Genomic DNA, 8,979 nt, shown 5'->3' on the forward strand with positions numbered 1-8,979 from the left:
GCCTGTGGTTCTCCCAAAGTGTTTTCCAAACTTCACTGTAATTTGGAATTCACTTTGGTTTCCATTTGAAATGAGAAACGCTGAATGCCTCAGTGGCCAAGTAATGTTTTCACTTCATCTTGATGTTATGTCACCTGTTGTAGATTTTCACATTACAAAACCACTAATTAAAAAAAGAAAAAATCACTAGAGTGTAAAAATGCCAACCCTCCACAATTACTTTAACAGGTAGTACAAGTATTTTACTGCTACAGTTGCCAGTTGCTGTTCCTACTGTTTTATTTTTGGCATAGTGAAAGAGGTTGATTATTTTGAAAGTGAATCCCTGCTAGTCAGGCACATAAACCCTTGGGGTGCCTCCAGTCTGATTTAAATTCCGCACCTAATTTTGATGGCAGAGAGAAGGATGAGCCCCTTTGAGATTTTCCCACCATCAAGAGAGGTGTGCAAAGACTTCACCCTGGATGTCAACACCAATTCACAGGGTGTGCCAGCTCAAGGTGGTAACAACTGAAACATGACCTTTCAGTAGACTGCTTTGGAAGCCTGCAGAAACCCAAATGCATACTGCCTGGAAAAACAACTACTGCAAAGCTGTAGAAGGTATTTGCACTCTGCTTTCTTCCTCATAACAGAATATGGAATAGGAATATATTATATAGGAATATATAATATATATAATAGGAATATATATATATATATGAATATATAGGAATAACAGAATATGTCCACAAGCTTGTACAGAACTCATTATTACCATTTTTACCTTATTAAAAAATAATAATCTATTGAGCATAGATTGAGGCAAGAAAATGATGTAGGAAGTTCAGTAAAGATGTTTCCCTATCTAGAGCTGAACAACAAAGCTGTACCGAGCACTTTGAAGGAAGGGTATGCAGAGGACAGCACCATATGCTCACAGCTGGCTTTTTCAGCACCCTCCTCTTCAGTCTGGCAGCACAGGCCAAGAAAGCACTATGCAGAGCTTAACCTTGAGGGTTTTGTTTGCCAAAGCATTCACAGTTCCTGTGGAGCACTCTGCAATTCCTTACCAGGCATTTAGAATGTACAACCGCTACTGCCAGATTTGGAAATTAAGAATCATTCAGACATTCGATAATAAATTGCATTCCTTCTATATTCTCCCCACTTTCTTGATGTTACATGCATTTCAAACATCCCCTCCTGTTATATACCTGCTAGCACTGCATGAGAACACTGCTGTGATCTACTGTCAAAAGCATTTCTGAACAGACAGGCCCAACATAAACCATAGCATGTTCCACCTAAGACTACCAGCATTCAGAAAAACACTGTTCTTTTGTTCAACAGTTCACAAAGTCATCAGCAAGTTAACAACTTAAGAAGCCTTTCCTGCAAGCAACATTTCTGACCTTGGTTTAAGGCAGTAGGTTTTAGTCAACCAAGGGCAGACCTGTGCCCAACATCTTCCTAGTGCTGGAGCATGGATTCCCACCATTCCCTGGGCTGTCAGTACTGCTGCACCCTGTGCAGCCACCCCTGCAAGCACCAGAGCTCACTCCCAAAGGAAAGCACTCACTGCCACCAGCTGCACCTGACCATCACACTTCCCTTGCAGAGAAACCCAAGCTGTCACTCACCCACAGGTCAGGCGACTCCAGGCCGGCCAAAGCTGCTCGATACCTCCCAGCTCACTGACTGCCTGCTCCCCTTGCTGTAACCTCTCTCCCACCTGCAGCCCGTCAGCAGGGCCCGTCTGACCCTGTGTGGGGCAGGTGTGCAGGGCTCCTCTCCTCAGCTGGCCTCCAGCATTCCCCACCCATGGCAATTCCTGCAGCCCTGGGCTGTTGGGTCAGCTGATGTGGCTGCTTTGCACATTTGCAGATGCTACATGATCAAATACTGAATCCCACTGTACCTTCCTGCTTCTTGAGAAGATAAAATGTTGCAGCATAAAGTATAAATAACATTTATCCTATTTAAGATGTGACAGAGCTCCTATGCTATGCTATTTTATTATATCTAAAATGAATTTGCACATGATGATATATGTTTTCTGCTGACCCCGAATGTTTTATCATTAAAATCCTAGCACTCTTGCTACAATGCCTTCATAATATATTAATATGACTATCTCAGCTTCTAGAAAACTAAAATATAGCCTCATGGTCTTTTATGTGCTGTAATTTTTTTTTCTTGGGTATTAAAAAAATATATTACAGCTATATCAGATTATTAACATTGAAAATGAGCCAGAGTCCCTAAAGTACCATTTAAAAATATCTGAAAGTCTTTGTCCTTTTGGAGATGTTTGGTTCTCAGATAATAACTCGCTTCCAGGTTTATAGAGATAGTTAAGAGGTCTTCCCACTTGCTCCATGGCTGCTCTCATAAGCTGCAGCCCAGCAGGGGAGTGTGCCCTGGGGTGACAGCCATTGCTGCGGCTGACAGAGAATTAGCGTCAGCCCAAGCAGTGATCTGACCCGTGAAGTTGCAGGACACAGTGTTTTGTTTCCAACTAAGCTCAGGTCCTTTGCTGAAATACCCTAAGGTGAGAACAAAAGCCAAATGATCTGTCATGTTCTTTACTGGACTAAGTCTAGCATGTGCGTTTTGTTCTAATACATGGAATATTGCCAAACGACATTGCTAATAAACCTGAGGGTTGTTTTTCCTGTACTTGTCTCTTGTAGTCCTTCAGCTCCCCAGGTGCCGAACAGTGCTCTGTGGGTTGTGGTCCTTTGCTCAGCACAATTTCAGACCTTTACCCTCCTGCCAAAGCCTGCCCCACTGTCGCCTACTCACCTTTAGGTTCAACAGAACTGCAGGGGTTGATGTCTAGTAAGACATGACTGTGTTAGAATGGGCTGGGTGTCAGTGAAATGCAGCCTGTGGACTGTCCTTGGATAACCTCTCACTGGTTCTGAGCCTGCAGGACCTAAGGGGGACTGTCCGGATCCTTTCAGACACACTTGCAACTGTGGCAGGGTCTGCACCATTGTGTTGCCCTTTTCCCAACATTAGTGTTCCTTCTGTCACTAATACTGACAGTTTGGTGTGTGAGATCAAACCTTTGAAGCCTTGGAAGTTGCTTTTGCAGTACGGTAAATGATGGAGAGCCCAAATAGAACTTACCTCTATTTACCCAGGACTGCCAGTTGGGAACAGCAGGAGGCAATTCTTGTCTCAAGAATCTCAGCCCAGAACCACTTGCTGGTTTCCAGGGAGCCATTTCTGCCTAAAGAATCAAGTCTAATCAAAGACCAAGGCAAAGAGCACAAGCTCCAGCTGCTTGCAGAGTTCATGCTCCCTCGAGTAATGCCTCTGCTTAGAGGCTTGCAAACCCAAGCTATCGTTTCATTTCATTCTGAAGCTGAACAAAAAGACCAGCACAGAAAGCTGTTTCTGTGCTTTGGTTTGCTGCAGACAACAGGACTTTCCAGCTTTTGAGATTCAAAATTAATGAATACAAAACTAATGAATAGAATTAGTGGCTGTAGTTTAAAAAACACTCACTGAAGACTCAGGTCAAATTGTCTGTGTTAAGCGCAGGAAATCAGCAAACAATAATTTCCTGTTATTTAAATTACAAGAGTTGTGCAGCTGATCTTGGGAAAGTTAGAAATGTGCTGAGATAACAAGTATCCACTCACAATCACATAATTAATTAGGTTGGAAAAGGTCTCTGGGATCATCAAGTCCAACCTTTGACCTTGTCAACCAGACCATGGCACTGAGTGAACTGTTCCGTGAACACTCCGGGGATGATGACTCCATCACCTCCCTGGGCAGCCTGTTCCAATGTTCAACAACACTTTTTGTGAAGAAATTCTTCCTGGTGTCCATCTTGAACCATTCCTGGCACAGCTTGAGGCCATTTTGTCCTGTCCTGTTGCTTGTTGCCTGGTAGAGGAGGCTTTCCCCCATCTGGCCATAACCTCCTGTCAGGGAGTTCTAGAGAGGGATGAGGTCCCCCCTGAGCCCCCTTTTCTCCAAGACAAACACCCCCAGCTCCCTCAGCTGCCTCTCACAGGACTTGTGCTCCCCCAGACCCTTCCCAGCTCCATTGCCCTTCTCTGGACACGCTGCAGCCCCTCAGTGTCTTTCTGTAGTGAGGAGCCCAGACTTGGACACAGCACTCGAGGTGTGGCCTCAGCAGTGCTGAGTGCAAGGGGACAATCCCTGCCCTCTCCTGGTGATCCAGGCCAGGATGCCATTGGGCTTCCTGACCACCTGGGCACAGCTGGCTCATGTCCAGCCAACTGTAGACCAATAGTTACTATAAGAACAATCAAACACTTTACCTCGCTTCTAAGGGCCCAATGTGAAAACTGTTTTTCCAAACTCAGCTTTCACATATACTGAGACCTCTGTTGCCATCTTAATTGGAAATTTATGGCACACTGGATCAACTGTTTGCTGCTACAGCCACACTCTGCAGGGAAGGGGAAACCAATACCATGCTTGACTGACAGAAGAAATACCTTTTAAAGGTGTGGAAGATGAAGTAGAAGTGCAGGAGGTGGTGGTATTCCCAGATCTACTGTATACTGCAGTATACTCTGAGGTGTTGGAATTGCATGCTATCAGTCAGTTCAGACTGATCTTGAGATTTGGTTGCACCAGACATCTGTGGTCATCATTCTTATTTCTGCCATGAAAAGAAAAGTCTTTAATTTCACTCTTACATTTTGTTAGTCACCATGAAATATTTCATCATGGCTGAAATGGTGAAAGCTGTTTTTCCATCTGTGCCTGTAAGCCACAAAAGCACTAATTTTTCATGTGAATAAACCCAAGTTCTGTAACACTTTGAAGATCCAGAAAGTTTGTAAAATTCTCTGCTTTTACTAATGCTGCTACTCCAAACATTTGGACTCTAGGTTTATCCCATTGTGCCTTTGTCAGTAGAGTAGCTTCTGACCAGATGGTCTTAAATTTGTGCTTCTAAATATTACAGAAGTTGCACTGTCAGGAAAAGAGGTCCTTCTGTCACTTGTCCATTTTACACAGAGAACAGTCAGTTATGTGACACAAAACTGTCACTGCCCAGCTGAAAGAACTAACACAGTATTAATCTGATTTCAGATCCATCCAGCTGATGATATGATAGCTCAGGTATTAAACTGCCTTTGTGATTTCAATTACCTACCTTTTATATGCCTGGAAAGTAAAGTTATCAGCATAAAACTAATAAAGCAGAGGGTTCTATAAAAGTGGCAAGTGAGTTATTGCAATTGCTTTAGGCAGTGTAACCTACTTCTGCATAGTCACAGATGGGGAAGGTTTACTCGTTGCCTAAAATTTATATGTGCAGAAAGAAAAGTAACACACAAAAGCAATCCTGTTTTCTCTACAAACTCAGCTTTTCCTTCTCCTCACTGCTGTCCTGTCCTCCATCCCCCAACCTCCCCAGCAGCCAAAAAAAATCAAATCAATTGCTTTTAAAGGTGAGGGATGAAATGGGACTATACTGTAAAGTGAAGGAGAAGGTAAGGTGAAGGAGGAGGTTATTAACTAAAATTATATTGCAGCTTAGGGGATAAGAGTAACAGTCTAAAGATGTAAGGAATTTCAGAAACCCAAAATACAGCTGTTTTAAATGGTATTTTTTGTATTTGATTGATCAGGCAAATGTGTTACTTTAGAGATAAGGCAAAAGCTATCACACTGAGAGATGGTTTCTGGTGACACTATCATCTGGTTAAAAAGATGCAGCACCCAAGGGCTCTGCTTGTTTATTAAAAGCATCTGTTTTATTTCCAGAAGAAAAATTAAAAATCATTGCTTCAAAAAGGGTGCGACAGAGCTGCAAAGACTGAGTTAGTTTAAGTCTCTGACATTACAGGGACCCTGACCCTTCTCCTTCTTGCATATGATTGTCAGTCACACCAGAGTCCTGCTAATTTCAGCTTAACTCCTGTACTGCCCAAGAGGTGTGGTTCACATGTGTGGGTTTAACTTCTGCTGAGGAGCTTGATGTCACTGTGAAAGTGGTAAAAAAACAGCCCAAAGCAGTGGAGGAGCCCCAGCTTCCCGAGCCAAGGTGCCTCAGCAGGGTGCAGCTCCTGAGCCAGGTGTGTCTGAGCTGGGCCCGCTGCCCCAAGGCAGGGGTGTGTGCAGTGGGGACGGCACCACCTCTAACATCTGGCCTGATGTTACATGTCTGATGCTGTGTCTTCCTGACCAATTTACAGCAGAGGCTGAGGGTCCCCCCAGAGCAGTGTGAGCAAGATGGCACTCATGAACTCTCTGCCTAGGAGAGTGTGTTTGCTGCACCCTGGTCACGCTGTGCGGGACACACGTACACGTGCCCAGGAGGGCAATGCACGGCACAGGGATTGGAAGCAGCAGAGTTGCTGCAGCTCTAGCATGAGGGTCACCAGGGCAATCCCAGGCTGAGGCACACTAACCTGCATAAACTCCTTCCTGGGCTTGGACCCTCACCAAGGAAAAGCCCCTGCTCAGGCCTTATCTCCGTGGTGCCAAGTAATGAGAGGCAATGGGGAGAATCCGATGCACAGGAAGTTCTACCTGAACACTAGGAAAAACTCCTTTACTGAGCACTGGAACAGGCTGCCCAGAGAGGGTGTGGAGTCTCTCTCATTGGAGATATTCAAGAGCCATCTGGATATAATCCTGTGCCATGTGCTCTGGGTCCCTGCCTGAGCAAGGAGGTGGGACCAGATGACCCCACTGTGGTCCCTTCCTGACCCATTCTGTGATTCTGTGATTCTGTCTTTGCTTGAACTGACAGTGGGGAGAGGCAATGTGGGGCAATTGCAGCCTCATAATCCTGCTGTTTTTTAGATCTCAGTATGCCAAATGCAGAGGGAAGGATGGAGAAGCACCTGTCTTTAGATGTTTTTAATTTCACCTGCCACTGAAGACAGAATACGGTGAAAAGAGAAAGAAATTGCTTTCTTTTCAGCAGCATACTGACTGCTTTTAATGTTTGCATAGCTTTTGGCTATAAAAGATGTATATGGCTGAGAGGTTTCTCTTGGTCTGTAGTCACTGCCACAAAGGAATTCCTCCAGACTACTTTTCCTTCCTTCCTTAGCTCCTCAGACAGCTCTGCTGCTGTCCCTGGCAGCAGACCAAGAGGAAACAGCTTCAGTTGAAGCTCTTGTAGCAACAAAACACCATTGATCAGCCACTTCTGGCAACACCAACAACTTTTTGAAGCTGGCACTCTTTTAATGCCTGGCTTCTCTCTGTATCGAAGGTTCAGGTATGCAGTGTAAAGAACTCCCCTGGAGAGTCATTTTCTCTATTTCATCCTATTGAAAAGAAAACCTCCTGCAGCTGACCAGCCCCGAAAACATCAGTTCAGATCCATCTCAGGCCAGGCCTGAGAGGCCCTGAGGTCCTACTCCTACCCTCCAGTGAGCTGCCACTGGCAGGTGCAGAGCATTGGGAACGCCAGCCTGGAGACATCCAGGCTGGGATTAGAGGCCCTGGGTTGTCCTCAGCTCCACTGGTACTTATTCAGGGCAGTCCCTTTAAGCAAAGCAGAGGTATCTTGTATTTATACCTAGGTACCTACTTACCTACTGGGCTGTTGCATTGAAAGATCCTAATCTTGCTTTCACCCCTGTGGGATATTGATTTTAAGAGAATACTCTATGCTTCATCTCTCAGGGTTGCAAGTCAACTTAATAGATCATATACTTAGGGATCCACTCCCATTAATTTCTAGCTTAGATTCTCACTCTTTCACAACACCAAGCTATCAGTGGCTTTAACCTTTTCTATATAATTTCCTCTAAAAAAAGAAGGCAAAAAAGTGCTATTATTTAAATAACATCATCCACGTATTACCTTTAAGCATGGAAGAAGAGTTGTATAAAGGCCTTTCCACTTGCTTTTTCTTTGAGCAGGCTAAAATTCCCACTTATTCCTTGATGATTGACTTTTTGTTTGTTTAGTCTGGCCCTTATTCCCTTCTTTTTCACAAATTTAGCAAGCATGAAGGTTTGCTATAGTTGACATCAGTAGAATTTTATCAGCACTAAAGCAGACAAAAATGTAAGTACTACTGACAGAAGAGGCAGTGTCTGAAAGAAAAAATATGCATTTGCTGTTACCAAAATGAAAGAAGTTAAACTTATACTTGTCTATGTGCAGCTATATTCTTTTGAAGCATTACAAAACCCCATGAAAATCTAGATGTTAGAGACGGTATAATCACTTAGAAAGTTAATGTGCATAAACATACATAAAATGATTGTTTGCTTTTTTCCTGCACAACCTTTTTACAGTATTGCTGTATAAATCAGACCTACTTTATTTCCCCTTGCTAAGCTTTGTACTCTTTTTAAAGCATCTCAATGAACGAATGCATATTTCTAGATCCTTACAGCCTTAAACCCCAAATTTATTACTGTATTTTCACAGCAAAAAAGGCCTTCCAGACATTTTTATATGAAACATATTACTGGAGATAGGACTGGGGGATTTAATGGCTCAAAAATATGATTTCCAATCTGGGAGGTGCATGACAAAGGGCAAAATGTTATGTTACAGAAGAGTAGAGGGTCTTGACAGGAGAACTGGAAACTCCCCAGCCCTGTCCTGTTGTGGTGGCAGCCGGGATAATTATGGACACAGTTCTCTGAAGATTGTAATCCTTTCTTTCTTGCTCCTGCTGGTAGCCAAGAGCATATGGCCATGGTTGTATAGAAGATTGTACTTTGTATAGGTACAAGCCATAGCTATGCAGAAACCAGGGGAAAAATCACCCAGATCATTGGAAGCATATGGATCCAGTGAGGCTTGAAAGCTGGGCCACAGCATGCTCTGCTGGCAGCACATCCCTGTGTGCCTCAGAAAGGGTGATCCTACAACACAGGGATGGAAAAGGATATCTCTCTCATGCCAAATGCAGTGCTGGTGTAGAGAGAGCAGGACAAACCAGAAAGGGTGGTATGGGAGGTCCTGCCTCAGGATTAAGCTCTGAATTTAGCAGCCTCACAGGAGAAAAAGCACAGGCAG

This window comes from Sylvia atricapilla, chromosome 4, assembly GCF_009819655.1.
Source record: "Sylvia atricapilla isolate bSylAtr1 chromosome 4, bSylAtr1.pri, whole genome shotgun sequence".
Classification (NCBI taxonomy): domain Eukaryota; kingdom Metazoa; phylum Chordata; class Aves; order Passeriformes; family Sylviidae; genus Sylvia; species Sylvia atricapilla.